This window comes from Chiloscyllium punctatum, chromosome 33, assembly GCF_047496795.1.
Source record: "Chiloscyllium punctatum isolate Juve2018m chromosome 33, sChiPun1.3, whole genome shotgun sequence".
NCBI lineage: Eukaryota > Metazoa > Chordata > Chondrichthyes > Orectolobiformes > Hemiscylliidae > Chiloscyllium > Chiloscyllium punctatum.
This window is the reverse complement of record NC_092771.1, coordinates 70698594-70714870: the sequence shown is the minus strand read 5'-3', so window position 1 is coordinate 70714870 and position 16277 is coordinate 70698594.

Sequence of the window (16277 nt, the reverse complement as noted above, 5' to 3'; positions counted from 1 at the left end):
TTGTACTTGCACTGTTACATTATACTTTGCTCAAAAACTTCACAATTCCATGTAAGATGCTTTTATTTTTTTTCATTCGGGATCAATCTAAACGTTATTGGACAGACAGCAGCAGAGAGGTGCTAATACCTAATGCATTGCCTGAGCTGACACCAATTGTTAAAGTTCACATGAGAACGTAAATTATATATATAGACAGAGAGAGAGAGAGAGAGAGAGAGAGAGAGAGAGAGAGAGAGAGATTTGCATATGAAAAAAGTGAAACTGACATGGTCATTTCAGCTGATGAGTCAAACAACAAACAATCAAGTTATTTTTCTATGTACAATTTCAGTTCTATTACCCTGCAAACTTTTGTTATAAATTCAGTGTCTTACACATTTATACTGTTACAACCGCGTGTTGAAGGAGCAGTGCTCCCAAATCTAGTGCTTCCAATTAAACGTGTTGGACAATAACCTGGTGTTGTGTGATTTTTTTTTACAGCCATGAATTCACTCATAACTGTCAGTGTTGGAGTTTGATGCCATTGTTGTCTGTATCCAAATCGCAATTTTCTGAACTGCTGAAAATTCCGCTACTGCGGTGACTTATTTTGGTTAGAAATGATAGTAATCAGCTTTTCACTACAATGTCTGCTGTATCAACCCTGACTCATCCTACATTAGAGATAGGATAATCACGTGAACCCATCATATGAGTGGTTGGGAGAAAGCACATCCAGAGTCAGGTGTGTCCAGAACTGCTGGCAATTTATTTCCAAGTGCTATTGGGCTGCATGTCATCTAATTTGGAAAGGGGATGGGATCCAGACACAACCCCCAGAAAGGTAAGAAGAAAGGAGTAGAAAAGAGTACATCATTGTCATTCCAGTACGGTTTCTGAGCAAGGCACGATGATGGTTCAATGTCATTAATTTTAATGCTGTGCGTTTGACGAACAAGGATGATGATTTGAGTATAGAAATTGGAGCGTGGGAGTACGAGGGGATTGCTATCACCGAGACATAGTTGACACAGAGGTAGGACTGGAGGTTGAATACTCCAAGATCAGAGTCAGTGTATGAAAAAGCGAAGAAGGCAGAGTAGGAGGTGTGAAATACTCTGAAATAATTTATGCTCAATCAGAAAACCCATTAAATACAGCCGCGTGGTTGAAACTAGAAGAGCAGGTCGTGATGTTAATTTTAGGGAAGTGTAAATGTACCAGTGTTGGGACTTCCATGAACCCGAACACGAACTGTGAAGGGGACCAACAATTCATACTGTCAGATAAAATAAAGCAAAATGTTCTGTTTCTTTACAGGTACCTCAAAAGTTAAAAGATAATGGCGAATGAAGAAAAACCATTAGTGAACACACGGGAAATTATGTGTGAAACTTAAGGATTTAGAACGGCTTTCAAATGATTACTTTAGTCAGTACTCACGAGTGAGAAGATGAATCATGGAGGAGGTGTTTGATGCAATGTGAAGAATTTAGAAAAGAGAGAGAGGAAGTATTGAGTAATGTGTCGAGCTTAATATCCAGTGTCAGATGAAATGCATAGAACATAGAACATAGAACATAGAACATAGAACAATACAGCACAGAACAGGCCCTTCGGCCCACGATGTTGTGCCGAACTTCTATCCTAGATTAAGCAGCCATCCATGTACCTATCCAAATGCCGCTTAAAGGTCGCCAATGAATCTGACTCTACCACTCCCTCGGGCAGCGCATTCCATGCCCCCACCACTCTCTGGGTAAAGAACCCACCCCTGACATCTCCCCTATACATTCCACCCTTCAGCTTAAATTTATGTCGCCTTGTAACACTCTGTTGTACCCGGGGAAAAAGTTTCTGACTGTCTACTCTATCTATTCCTCTGATCATCTTATAAACCTCTATCAAGTCACCGCTCATCCTTCGCCGTTCCAACGAGAAAAGGCCGAGAACTCTCAACCTATCCTCGTACGACCTACTCTCCATTCCAGGCAACATCCTGGTAAATCTTCTCTGCACCCTCTCCAAAGCTTCCACATCTTTCCTAAAGTGAGGCGACCAGAACTGCACACAGTACTCCAAATGTGGCCTAACCAAAGTCCTGTACAGCTGCAACATCACCTCACGACTCTTGAATTCAATCCCTCTGCTAATGAACGATAATACTCCATAGGCCTTCTTACAAACTCTATCCACCTGAGTGGCAACCTTCAAAGATCTATGTACATAGACCCCACGATCCCTCTGTTCCTCCACCTGACCAAGAACCCTACCATTAACCCTGTATTCCACATTCTTATTTGTTCTTCCAAAATGGACAACCTCACACTTGGCAGGGTTGAACTCCATCTGCCACTCCTCAGCCCAGCTCTGCATCATATCTAAGTCCCTCTGCAGCCGACAACAGCCCTCCTCACTGTCCACAACTCCACCTATCTTTGTATCATCTGCAAATTTACTGACCCACCCTTCGACTCCCTCCTCTAAGTCATTAATAAAAATTACAAACAGCAGAGGACCCAGAACTGATCCCTGCGGAACTCCACTTGTAACTGGACTCCATGCTGAATATTTACCATCTACCACCACTCTCTGACTTCGACCGGTTAGCCAGTTTTCTATCCAATTGGCCAAATTTCCCTCTATCCCATGCCTCCTGACTTTCCGCATAAGCCTACCATGGGGAACCTTATCAAATGCCTTACTAAAATCCATGTACACTACATCCACTGCTCTACCCTCATCCACATGCTTGGTCACCTCCTCGAAGAATTCAATAAGACTTGTAAGGCAAGACCGACCCTTCACAAATCCGTGCTGGCTGTCCCTAATCAAGCAGTGTCTTTCCAGATACTCGTAAATCCTATCCCTCAGTACCCTTTCCATTACTTTGCCTACCACAGAAGTAAGACTAACTGGCCTGTAATTCCCGGGGTTATCCCTATTCCCTTTTTTGAACAGGGGCACAACATTCGCTACTCTCCAGTCCCCTGGTACCACCCCAGTTGCCAGTGAAGACGAGAAGATCATTGCCAACGGTACTGCAATTTCCTCTCTTGCTTCCCACATAATCCTAGGATATATCCCGTCAGGCCCGGGGGACTTGTCTATCCTCAAGTTGTTCAAAATGTCCAACACATCTTCCTTCCTAACAGGTATCTCTTCTAGCTTATCAGTCCGTTTCACACTCTCCTCTTCAACAATACGGTCCCTCTCGTTCGTAAATACTGAAGAGAAGTACTTGTTCAAGACCTCTCCTATCTCTTCCGACTCAATACACAGTCTCCCACCACTGTCCTTGATCGGACCTACCCTCGTTCTCGTCATTCTCAGGTTTCTCACATACGCATAGAATGCCTTGGGGTTATCCTTGATCCTATCCGCCAAGGATTTTTCATGCCCTCTCTTAGCTCTCCTAATCCCTTTCTTCAGGTCCCTTCTGGCTATCCTGTATCCCTCCACTGCTCTGTCTGAACCTTGTTTCCTCAACCTTATGTAAGCCTCCTTCTTCCTCGTTACTAGACATTCAACCTCCCTCGTCAACCAAGGCTCCCTCACACGACCATTTCTTTCCTGCCTGATCGGTACATACATATCAAGGACACGTCGTATCTGCTCCTTGAAAAAGTCCCACATTTCCACCACATCCTTCCCTGACAGCCTATGCTCCCAACGTATGCTCCTCAAATCCTGTCTTACAGCATCGTAATTTCCCTTCCCCCAATTGTAAAAACTTCCTTGTTGTGCGCACCTATCTCTCTCCATAACCAAGGTGAAAGTCACAGAATTGTGGTCGCCATCACCAAAATGTTCACCCACTAACAAGCCCACCACTTGTCCCGGTTCGTTACCGAGTACCAAATCCAATATGGCCTCCCCTCTGGTTGGACAATCGACATACTGCGTTAGAAAAGCTTCCTGGACACACTGCACAAACACCGCCCCATCCAATCTACTTGATCTAAAGAGCTTCCAATCAATATTTGGGAAGTTGAAGTCGCCTATGACTACGACCCTGTGGCTTCTGCACCTTTCCAAAATCTGTTTCCCAATCTGTTTCTCCACATCTCTGCTGCTATTGGGGGGCCTATAATAAACACCTAACAAGGTGACTGCACCTTTCCTATTTCTGACTTCAGCCCATACTACCTCCAGAGGCAGATCCCCCTCAAACTTCCTTTCTACAGCCGTTATACCATTTCTAATTAGCAATGCCACCCCCCCTCCTTTTTTACCACCCTCCCTAATCTTACTGAAACATCTGTAACCAGGAACCTCCAACAGCCATTCCTGTCCTTCATCTATCCATGTTTCCGTGATGGCCACAACATCGTAGTCCCAGGTACCGATCCACGCCTTAAGTTCACCCACCTTATTTCTGATACTCCTTGCATTGAAGTATACGCACTTGAGCCCATCTCTGTGTCCGCAAGTAGTCCCTGTCAGTGCTACCTTCTCCACAGCCTCCCTACAGTCTTGGACATCCTGACACACAGCTAGCTTACTTGCTGGACTACAAGTCCGGATCCCATCCCCCTGCCAAATTAGTTTAAACCCCCCCGAAGAGTGCTAGCAAACCTTCCCCCCAGCATCTTACGTTGTTGGGAAAATCATTCAGGGCTGCTTGCAAAAATTTTCAATTCCACTCTGACAACAGGAAATGTGCGAGAAGATTGAAGCACATTTAAGGTTGAACGTTTATTCAAGAAGGCAACAAAGGATTAACGGCGAAATTGCAAGCCAGCCATTATCATATTGGTGATAGGGAGAATATTGGAAGCAATTTTGAGTACTAGATTTATTTTGCATTTGAAGAGGCAGAGATTAATCAAGAACAGTCGGCATGCAATCTTTTTCAAGTGATTTTGCATCGGACCAATTGTCTCAATTTTTAATAAGGCGTCCAGGTGTATCAATAAGAGCAACACTTTTGAAGGAGTCTCTTTGGATACTAGAATGCCTCTGATAAATTCCCGCAGTGAAGACTAGTTTAAAAGAAAAGCAGGAGCCCGTTGAAACCATGAGATCTGGTAAATTGGCTCCACTGTTTGCTGAGTGGCAGGAATCAGAATGTGATGGTTCAGGAGTAATGTTTCCTGACTGGACATCTGTGTCCATGGCGTCCCGCAATTGTAGTGTTGGGCCCTTGCTGTTCATAAATTAGTTAAATATTTTAAACAGAAAGTCAGACTGGTCAGGTGAGCAGATCAGCGGTAAATGGAATTCAAACTAGCTCAGTGAGAAATGACATAATGGGACAGAAAACTGGTGATTGCCTTCAGATGTTAAACAAAAAAACGGTGTTTGGTAGATTAGAGAGGGGACGAACCCTATTTCCTTTCCCGTCAGCATACATAGACCATTCCATTGCTGCGATGGGGGAAGGAATTCACTCAGAAAAATAAACATTTTTACACATAAGCACACTACTGCTGGTAGTGGCCATTTATCTACTCCCCGTTTGAAAAAAAATCATTGGATAATCGCTCTTCCTGACATACAGACAGCGTGAAGCTGGGGACAGAGCATTCCCCAGCTCCGAATATGAGAAGAGATACCAGCGAGTTCACCAGCAACTGCAGCCATGGGAATTTGTTGTTTGCAATGTCCAGGATCTTCGTCTGCTCGATGGATCTGCTTCGACGAATATTGTCAAAGCTCTACTCAGTGATACATCATCCATTCATAGAGTCAGAGAGATGTCCAGCACGGAAACATTCACTTCAGTCCAACTTGTCAATGCGGACCAGATATACTAATTTTATCTTCTCACATTTGTCAGCACTCGTCCGAAATCCCTCGAAACTTATCTGTTCATAAACCTATCTAGATGTATTTAAAAGCTGCAATTTTAGCAGCCTCCACCAATTGTTCTGGCAGAAGCATGTTTTGCATGAAAAACTTGCTTCTTAGGTCCCTTTAAAGTCTATCCCCCTCACCTTAAACCAATACCCTCCAGTTCCAAATTCGACAAGCTAGTGAAAAGACCTTGTCTATTTACCCGAGGCAAGCACCTCATGATTTTATAAACTTTTGTAAGATCATCCCTCAGCATCCACCACTCTGGGGAAAGCAGACCCTGTCTATTCAGCCTCTCTCTATATCTCAAACACTCGAACGCTGGTAACATCTTTATAAACCTTTGCTGAAGTCTTTCAAGTTTTTCAAATTCGGAGAGGAGGGAGACCAGAATTGCACACAATATCCCAAAAGTGGCCTAACCAATCTCACGTACACAATCACTTGACCTCCCAAATCCTGTAATTATTACTTTGACCAATGAAGGAAAACATACGAATGGCCTTTTTCAACAGTGTTCAGGATATAATTCAAATACATCAGGTGGTGTCAATTGCCGTGTATTGAAGCTTCTTCTTATCGCTAACACAGTTGGTTTCCTTTTGAAAGGTAGTCCTTGTTCCCCATACCCTTTCAAATGCCCTGTCTCCTCCAGCCTCACCACAAACAGCAAGTATGAGACGTGCACAGAGCTTTTTGTCAATTAGTTGAGAACATTTTCACTTCTTTCCAGCCGTCAACTGGGAAGGGGCTTTTCTGACATTATAGTAGTCTCCATACCTGCAGAACAAGGAGCCAGTGTTCAAGTAATTTCTTCGACAGAGGTGGGTCACACCATCTTTTAAGCAGTAAATAAATAATATCGTAAATATGCATAAATCACCAAGTATCCCTGTCAGATCCTCAGAATGGAACATTCGTGTTGTTTCTCTCCTCTGAGACACACCCGTTACTCAGTTTGTCGTGGTGACTCTCCTTTTTTCAATTGTGTCTGAGCCTCCGCAAATGTTTACATATTCATTCATTGTTCACAGTCACATTATCCCAGTGCTCCAGACCCACCCCCACCACTTTACTGATCAACAGCTACCGTCAATCTCCTGAGCTCCTTTGTCACCAGGAGCATGGATTGTACCGGAAGATCCCAGTGTGGTTTGGCAATGCTGAGCCAGAAATAAAAGTTGTGGCTCTATCGAATTAATATTCCATCATTGGTATCTCTTTCACTTAGGGAAAAGCAGCGGGAAAATTGTCCCTATGCCAGTGCAGCGACTGAAGGATGGTTCTCGTCAGAGGATGATGTTGGGGAAAATAAATAAGAGTTTTCAGTTTGGGAAAAAAAACAATGAGGTTCTGACGAGGAGCATCAGTTTGGGAACTGTGCAGGGAGGATTGGCCAACACCTGCTGGAGACCCCAACCTCCGAGTCAAACTCATTGAAATCATTCTCCGTCTGCAGACAAGAGTTGGAGAACTGAATCCAGAGAGAGGAGGGGAATGGAAAATTCCGGGAGTGAAGGAGCAAAGTGTGGAGATTGGTTTGGACTTGTGAATTTGCAAGACAGCATATTTATGGGACTGAGATTAAACCAAAGAGCATAAAAGATTATATCTGTGCAATTTAACACTACAATTGATTGTTTTGAATTTCCATCCTTTGTTAACAGTGGTGACTTATAACTACATTGCAGAAGATCAAAAGTCTCAATGTAACAGGATATAAAGTGACAGGTTAATACGAAACAAGAACTGAAGAATGAGCGAGCCTCGGAAAGCATATGTATACAACGAAACCCGTTGGAATACAACCTATTTTCATTTAATTTTTGAAATTGTTCAATCCACTCTAACACCGGCATTTCAAGTCATGGTTTGCCATTGTAGATTGCAGCGGAGAAATTCAAATCCAACTGCACGTTACGATCTGATATTTATTTGATCTGCGCCGACCTGAATATCATCAGCCTTTTCATGTGGATGAAAACGTCTGCGGACAAATATTTCAAATGTCAATGTGTCTTAAATATTACTGAGACACACTCAGAAACACCAAAATGCGTTACAGTGCGGTGACCATAGAAAGAGACTAAATGTTTTTTTAGAAGAGATCAAAGTCTGAAAAAGCAAAGCATATTTCTCAGGACTAAAGAAGGCATAGATTTGTTTTGTTTGAGAACAAATCATTCTGGGCAGAGACCATTGACATCTTCCGTGTGTGAGAACGTTAACACATATCAATCTGACTTTTGTCACACGAACGAAATCACACTGGGGAGAGTTTGCTTGTCTGCTTTATTCGTATAAAGGAATTTATTCAGTCATCCACCCTAATTGCACACCAACGAATTCGTACTGAAGATAAGCTGTTTCTCCTCCCTTAATATAGAATGAGATCGAGGCTCACTTGCATTCTCAATGCACACAAGGAGTTCACACAAGCGAGATAAAACTCACCTGCTCAAGGTGTGGGCAAAATTCAGCTGCTCTTCCTTTCTCCCAGCACAGCAACGACCTTACACTTGATAGACACTTCAACTCCTCCCTGTGTGTGAAGAAATCACTGAGTTACCTGAACGGCGAAACAAGAGCACGGCTTAATTCTGCCGGTGATTAATTGCATATTTGTTGATCTGACATCTTTTTTTTCCATTTTCCACTCATGTTGAAAGCCCTTATACCTATCGGTTTTTAATATTCTTGGTTTGTCACTGCTGTTGAAGGCTGCAATGGCTCTTTTAGAACTCCTACCTGTGATGTTTTTCTTGATTCAAGAGCTCCTAACAGGAAATTATTTAATGTCGACAATTCAATTCCTGCAACGTTCCACAGATTAGCAACTCAAACAAAAAACAGATCGTTGTTGATTATTCTTGTTGACTTGCACATTCAGCACATTCTCAACTTCATTCTGAAATACAGTTGCCAAAGAACATGAAACAGAATAACGGTTTATTTTACAGATGAATCAGAGAGAAGTTTCAACAATCAACATTGATATCTGTGAATTTTACTAGTCGCTGAGACAAATCATTTTTGAGGCTGCAGTAGGAAAATCTAAGAAAGGCAGTCGCTACACGATGGATTGGTTTATAACCAACTCAGGAGAGGTACGTCCCGTCAGTAAAGCTGAAAGTGAAACTGAGTAGATATACAACGTAAACCCAACAGCGAGGAGACTGCACGACGTTCAAGTTGCCAAGACTTTATACAAAAGACACGGAACTCCTGTGCAAATAAAGGTCAGATGAACGAACACAATAATCAAGACAAATTTTTAAATATCTGTGGAGGAGAGCTGAGTGGAGAATTGGCAGGAAGTTGACCTGCGCCCAAGATGAAATTAAATATTATGATATTAAATATGCAGAATAGCTTCAAAGAGCTTAGTTTTCTTCTTCCTCATTTCATATGTGCTATGTCCAAAATAAGTTCAAATAGCTGTGAGAGTGAAAATCTATGTGCAATTTGTCTTGGGATGAAGAGGTAACTTGGCCCAACTATTATAGATGCTGCCTGCTGATATCAGTAGATGGTGACCTAGCCACTAACAGAGTACACGGATGTCCTGATGGGTTGATTACGACCGTGAGCTGTGTACATGTTAGTTGGATATTTCACACTCTCCTTTAGAAGGGTACCTCAGATTACAAAGGGATCTTGCTCAAATGGGACAATGGGATAAGGAGTGGCAGATGGAGTTTAAATTAGATCTATGCGAGTTGCTGCATTTTGCGAAAGCAAGTCTTAGCATGAATTATATACTTAAGAGTGAGGTGATTGGGAGTATTGCTGAACAAAGAGACCTTGGAGTGGAGATAAATAGCTCCTTAGCATGGTAGGTGGACATTATAGTGAAGAAAGCGTTTGGTCTGCTTTCCTTTAATGGTCAGAGTATTGAGTACAGAAGTTGGGAGGACATGTTACGAATACAGAACATTGGTTCGGACAATTTTCGAGTGTTTCATACAATTCTGGTCTTATTCGTACTGGAAGGATGTTGTGAACTTTGCAAGAGTTCAGAAAAAATTACAAGGATGTTACCAAGGTTGGGGTTTGAGCTATAAGGAGAGATTAAACAAGTTGGGGGTATTTTTCCTGAAGCAGAGGCTGAAGGTGTAATGTTATAGAGCTTTATAAAATCCTGAGAGGCATTGTTAAAATAAATATGCAAAATCTGTTACCTGATGTAGGGGAGTTCAGAGCTAGAGGGGGGGACGATACAAAAGAGAACTTAGGGTCAACATTTTCATGTAGAGGGTGGTGCGTGGATGGAATGAGCTGACAGGAGAAAGGGTGGAGGTTGGGACAATTGCGATATCTAAAAGCTAACTGAATGAGCATATGAATAGGTAATGTTTTGTGAGATATGGGGCGGGTGCTGGCAAGTGAGGCTAGATGAGGTTGGGAAATCTGGATAAACATGGAGAAGATGAACCAACGAATCTATTTTGGCCATCCACTTGGAAGATGAAGACTACGGGTAGGAAAGAACATGAATTATTTACCAAACAGAAAGGTCTGGATCTCACTGTCTTTTTCTCTGCTGTTGACATCTGCCACGCGATGGCACACTCCTTTCATAACCATAAACCCTGCACTCTACAGTCTTACAACATCATGTCTGTCAGCGTTAAAGAAGTGAAACAGATACCAACACCAAAGCAACAATCCACCATTTCCCCTGACAACCACAGAGAAGAGTAACTTTTCTCAGGGCAACAGAACAGGGAGATGTGACGGCAATAGTGAGATGCCGAACTGAATTTTCAGATGGCTTTTTATCGAAATTTTTTTTTCCAAAAGATTTTGAGATTTGAATATGTTTGAAATTCTCAGAATTTGTATGATCCAAGAGGAGGTTTTGAGGGATTGGTAACAGTTTTCCTGAGTTTTGGGGAGTGCAAGGCATGTCGGCCTATTATAAGAATCTTCATGCACTTGCGAAGAATATAAATGAAGAAATCTCCCAAGTTATTCATTCCATAAAGTCAGGAACGGTCTGATTACTACGATTCTGATTATGGATGAAATATAATTCTGATTATAAGTCAGAATACTTCTAAATTATTTCACTTCAGCATCCTGCTTACCGTTGCAAACCTTTCATTATTTCTAATGTAGTAGACAGGTGATTAGTAATGCAACATGAACTGAGTAAATCATTATATGTGACGAAAGCAAGGGCACCCTGGTTTGAATGTCGCTGGGCACTGATTATTGACATGATAGAGGCTGAATGTTGCTGCCCTTGGTACCAGATTATTGACATTATCGTGCGTTGATCATTAATGTTTTCGTCTCCTGAATCTTGGAGTAATAGGAATCCTATTACCAATATAATAGGAAGCTGAATGTTAACATGATTGGGCTTTGAGCATTGAAATAATAAGATTCTCTTTACTGACACAACAGTATTGGAATATTAAACGAACTAAATCATGATCAACCACATGTTATGATGCTGGTTATTCAGTCTAGAAGTTTCCGATTATTGAAAATAAAAACTGTCTCTAATAAGAAACAAACACTTACCCTCTCAAAGGCTGGCATGGCAGCACCAGTGGGGTCTCAGGGCGCAATCCATTAGGGCACGCCCACCAACAATAATCACAGAAATTTCATGGAAGCTCACACCTGTCAGACAACGCTTCGAACTGACTGGTAAGTCGCACATCGAAAAATCAGGTTCTCATCAGCATTTTCCAAAAAGAGAGAGGGGCGATATTCAGAGAAGTACTTGCGCAGCAGAGTGTCAGATGATTTCACTGTGCTAGGTGAGGGTTAACTGAATGTGAGAGGCTGGTCAGGACTGCAATAAAATTGTCAGATTTCAAGGCAACAGTGGCATTGGTGAGAGTCTCAGTAACCGATCTTCTGGACTAACGTGGAAAAAACTCGAGTTTATGGTTTGGTGATAATTTGTATTTGTGATTGGAAAATCATTTTGATATTCATATTGTTAGTAAAATTGTGAACAGGGTGGTTCAGCCCCACACGGTCTACAGGAACACGAATGGTAATGAGGCAGAGATGGAAGTTAAAATAGAAAGTGAGTACTGTAGATGTTGGAGATCAGAGTCAAGAGTGTAGTGCTGGAAAAACACACCCAATCAGCACCTTCCGTGGAGTAGGAGCATCAACGTTTTGGTCATCAGCCCTTCAGCAGAAATGAGGTTTGTGCGTCTGGGCAGAGAGATGTATGGGAAGGTGTGGGTTTCGTGGGAGGTAGCTGGGAAAGACATAGGTGGATGAACGTCAGGGAGAAGTTGATAGGGCAGAGTGGGCAGTGATGGACGTTTCTGGAGGGCGATGCCAACTTGTATGCATGGGATTTGGATAGTGTGGGGAGGAGGGGAAATTTGGAAGCTCATTAAATCAATATTTATCCCGTGTGGTTGCAGGGTCCCAAGGCGGAATTTGAAGCGTTCTGCCTCCAGGCGTCCACTGGTAATGGTTTGTTGGTGGAGGAGCTGAAGGGCCTGCATCTTCTTCCACGGCGAGATCCGGTTGATGGGTGCAGTTATCACTGAGATGTTCTCTGAAACAATCCATAAGAAGACGTCCTGTCTCCCCGATGTAAAGGAGACCACATCGATGGTCTACTGCAATGAATGCAGTAGATGATATTTGGAGAAGTGCAGGTTAGTTTCTGACGGAAGTAGAATGATCACTTCGGGCCGTGGACGTAGGTAAGGGGACTGGTGCTGACGCAGGTGGCAGGGAAACGTTCCAGGAGTGAGGTGTTGGCTGGTGGTGGAATGTGGACCTGACGAGTGAGTCACGGAGGGAATGGTATTTTCAGAAAGCTGCTCGGGAAAGAAGTATATCTCTCGTCGAGGCGTCCGTTTGGATGTGGTGTAAGTGGTGGAGGATGATGCGGTCCATGTAGAGCTTGAGGGGTTGGAGGCTGAGGTCCAGGTGATTTTGTCCTTGTTGTGTTGAGAGGGGTCGTGTTCATGGGCAGTGGTGAGTGAAGTGAAGGTGGCGTGCTGGAGACCATAACAACCACGTGGGAAGGAAGGTTGTGATCGTGGAAAAATGAGTCCACCTGGTACTTTATGCGATTAAACTGGTCATCCTGGGAACAGATGAGGCGGTACTGGATGAATTGGAATTAAGAGATGACGTTCTTACAGGAGGTATGATGGGAGAAAGCATAGTATATTTAGTTGTGTGAGTTGGTGGGCTTGTAGTCTCTTTGTACGATTAGTTGGTCGCCAGGGATCGTGATGTAGTGATCCAGGAAGGTGGGGAAGAGGTTTCTGAGAAGGTCCAGGTGAATTTGACGTGTGTGCAAAAATGCTGGTAAAGTGTATGAACTTGTCAAACTCCTCGTGGGAACGCGAGTTGGCGCCAATACAGTCATTAATATAGCGAAGGAACAAGTCGGGTGTGGTGTCAGATTAACTGCGGAAGATAGACTGTTCCACATTACGACAAAGTAGCAGGCATAGTGGGTTCCATGCCGGTGCCCATGGCTCCCTCGTTTGGTTTTGAGCAAGTGCGAGTATTGGAAGCACAAGTTGGTGAGAGTGATGTCCAGTTCAGCCAGGCAAATGAGGGAATCAGTGGAGGGTACTGATTGGGAAGGCATGAGAGGAAGAAACAGAGGTCTTGGCGACCCTCGTAGTGGCAGATTGATGTGTACATGGACTAGATGTCAATGGCGAAGATGAGGCATTGGGGCAGGGGAAATGAAAAGCTTGGAGGAGGTGAAGTGCATCGGTGGTGTCTCGAAGGTAGGTGGGGAGTTTCTGGACTAAGGGAGTGAGGATGGTGTCGAAGTAGGAACACAGGAGTTCAATGGGACAGTTGCAGGCTGAGACAATGGGTCGACTGGGGCAGTCAGGTTTGTGAGTCGTAAAAAGGAGGAAGAATTGGTCAGTGCGGGGTTCACAGACAATGTGGTTGGAGGTTGTGGATAGGATATCCCCTGAGATGATGACATTGTGAATGGTCTGCGACATGATGCTTCGGTGATGGGAGTTGAGGTAGTCATCAAAGGGACAGTAGCAGGTGGCGTCTGCGAGTTGGCTCCTGACTACAGCAGTGTAGAGGGCAGGACGCATCACTACTACTGCACATCAGGTTTGCGGGTTTGATGGTGACATTGGGATTAGAGCAAGCGGAGTGAAGTGCTGCGCATTGTGAGGGCTAGAGGTTAGAATGGATGAGGCGGTTGGACAGGTTGAGGCAGCCAATATCACAAATACAATTTGAAATGAAGTGGTTAAGTGAGGGTATAAGGTCAGCACTGGGTGTCCAGGAGGATGGAGCGTCTTGCAGGTGGAAGAAGAGTTCCTTGATGGGTTGGCGGGTGTCTTGTTTAAAAAAAAGTGGGCATCGAGACGGAGCGATGGGAGTTGTCAGCGTTTATCTGAAAACTGGTATTCAGGTTCTGAATGAAATCACTGATTGGCAGTTTCCCTGCTCTATGCCACTAGTAAACAACACACTCCCAACTCTGCCACTGATAAACAAGATTTGGAGATGCCGGTGTTAGACTGCGGTGTACAAAGTTAAAAATCACACAAAACCAGGTTATTGTCCAACAGATTTAATTGGAAGCACACTAGCTTTCGGAGCGACGTTCCTTCATCAGGTGATAGTCCACGTGATGAAGGAGCGTCGCTCTGAAAGCTAGTGTGCTTCCAATTAAACCTGTTGGACTATAACCTGGTTTTGTGTGATTTTTAACTGATAAACAACAGTCACAGCTCGCTGGAACTGATAAAGAACACGCTCCCAGCTTCATGTCACTGATCAAGAACACACTCTCAGATACCGGTCACTGATAAAGAACACACACCCAACTCTGTCACGAATAAAGATCACATTCCCAGCTTTGTGTTACTGACAAAGAACACACTCGCAGCTATCTTTCAGTGTTAAATAACAAATTCCCATCTACCTGTCATTGATAAAGAACACACCCTTAGCTCTCGGCCACTGATAAATAACACTCTTTCAGATCTCTTTCACTGAAAAAGAACACTCTCCCAGCTGCCTGTCACTGATAAAGAACACACTCCCAGCCCTCTGTCACTGATTAAATACACACTCACAGCTCGCTGTCATGGATCAAGAACATACTCTCAACTCTTTGTTACTGACAAAGAACACACTCCCAGCTGCCTGTCACTGAGAAGGAACACACTCTCAGATCTCTTTCACTGACGAAGAACAGACACCTAGACCAAATCACTGACTAAGAACACACACCCAGCACTCAGTCACTGATAAAGAACACACTCTCAGCTCTCTGTTACTGGTAAAGAACACACTCCCAGCTCTCTGACACTGATAAAGAACACACTCCCAGCTCTCTGTTACTGGTAAGGAACACACTCCCAGCTCTCTGTTACTGGTAAAGAACACACTCCCAGCTCTCTGATACTGATTAAGAACAACTCTCAGCTCACTGTCACTGGTAAAGGATAAACTCTCAGATCTATTTCACCGACGAAGAACACTCTCCCAGCACTCTGTCACTGAGAAGGAACATACTCCCAGCTCTCAGTCCCTGATAAAGAACACATTCCTAGCTCTCTGTCACTGAGAAGGAACAATCTCCCAGCTATCTGTCACTGATAAACAACACATTCCGTGCTCTCTGCCAATGATAAACAACACAATCCCAGCTCTCTGCCACTGGTAAAGAGCACACTCACGGCTCTCTGTCACTGATAAAGAACACGCTCCCAGCTTGCTGTCACTGATCAACAACACACTCTCAGCTCTCGGTCACTGATAAAAAACACACTCTTAGATCTCTTCCACTGATAAAGAACACACTCCCAGCTCTCTGTCACTGATAAAGAACACACTCACAGCACTCTACCACTGATAAAGAACACAAAAAGAACACAATCCCAGCTACTTGTCACTGAAACAGAACACAATCCCAGCCGTCTGTTACTGGAAAAGGACACTCTCCCAGGTCTCTATCACTGATAAAGAATACACTCACAGCTCTCTGGCACTGATAAAGTTCAGACTCCCAGCTACCTATCAGACATAATGAACATACTCTCAGCTCTCAGCCACTGATAAGGAACACACTCTTAGAACGCTTTCACTGACAAAGAACACACTCTTAGCTCTCTGTCACTGGCAAAGAACACACTCCCAGCTCTCTGACACTGATAAAGAACACACTCCCAGCTCTCTGACACTGATAAAGAACACACTCCCAGCTCTCTGTCACTGATAAAGAACAAACTCGCAGATCTATTTCACTGACAAAGAACACTCTCCCAGCACTCTGTCACTGAGAAGGAACACACTCACAGCTCTCGGTCCCCGATAAACCACACATTCCCTGCTCTCTGCCACTGATAAACAACACTCTCTCAGCTTTCTGCCACTGAGAAAGAATACACTCATAGCTCTTTGGCACTGATAAAGAACACACTCACAGCTCGATGTCACTGATCAAGAACACACTCCCAGCTCTCTGTCACCAATAAAGATCACACTCCCAGCTTTGTGTC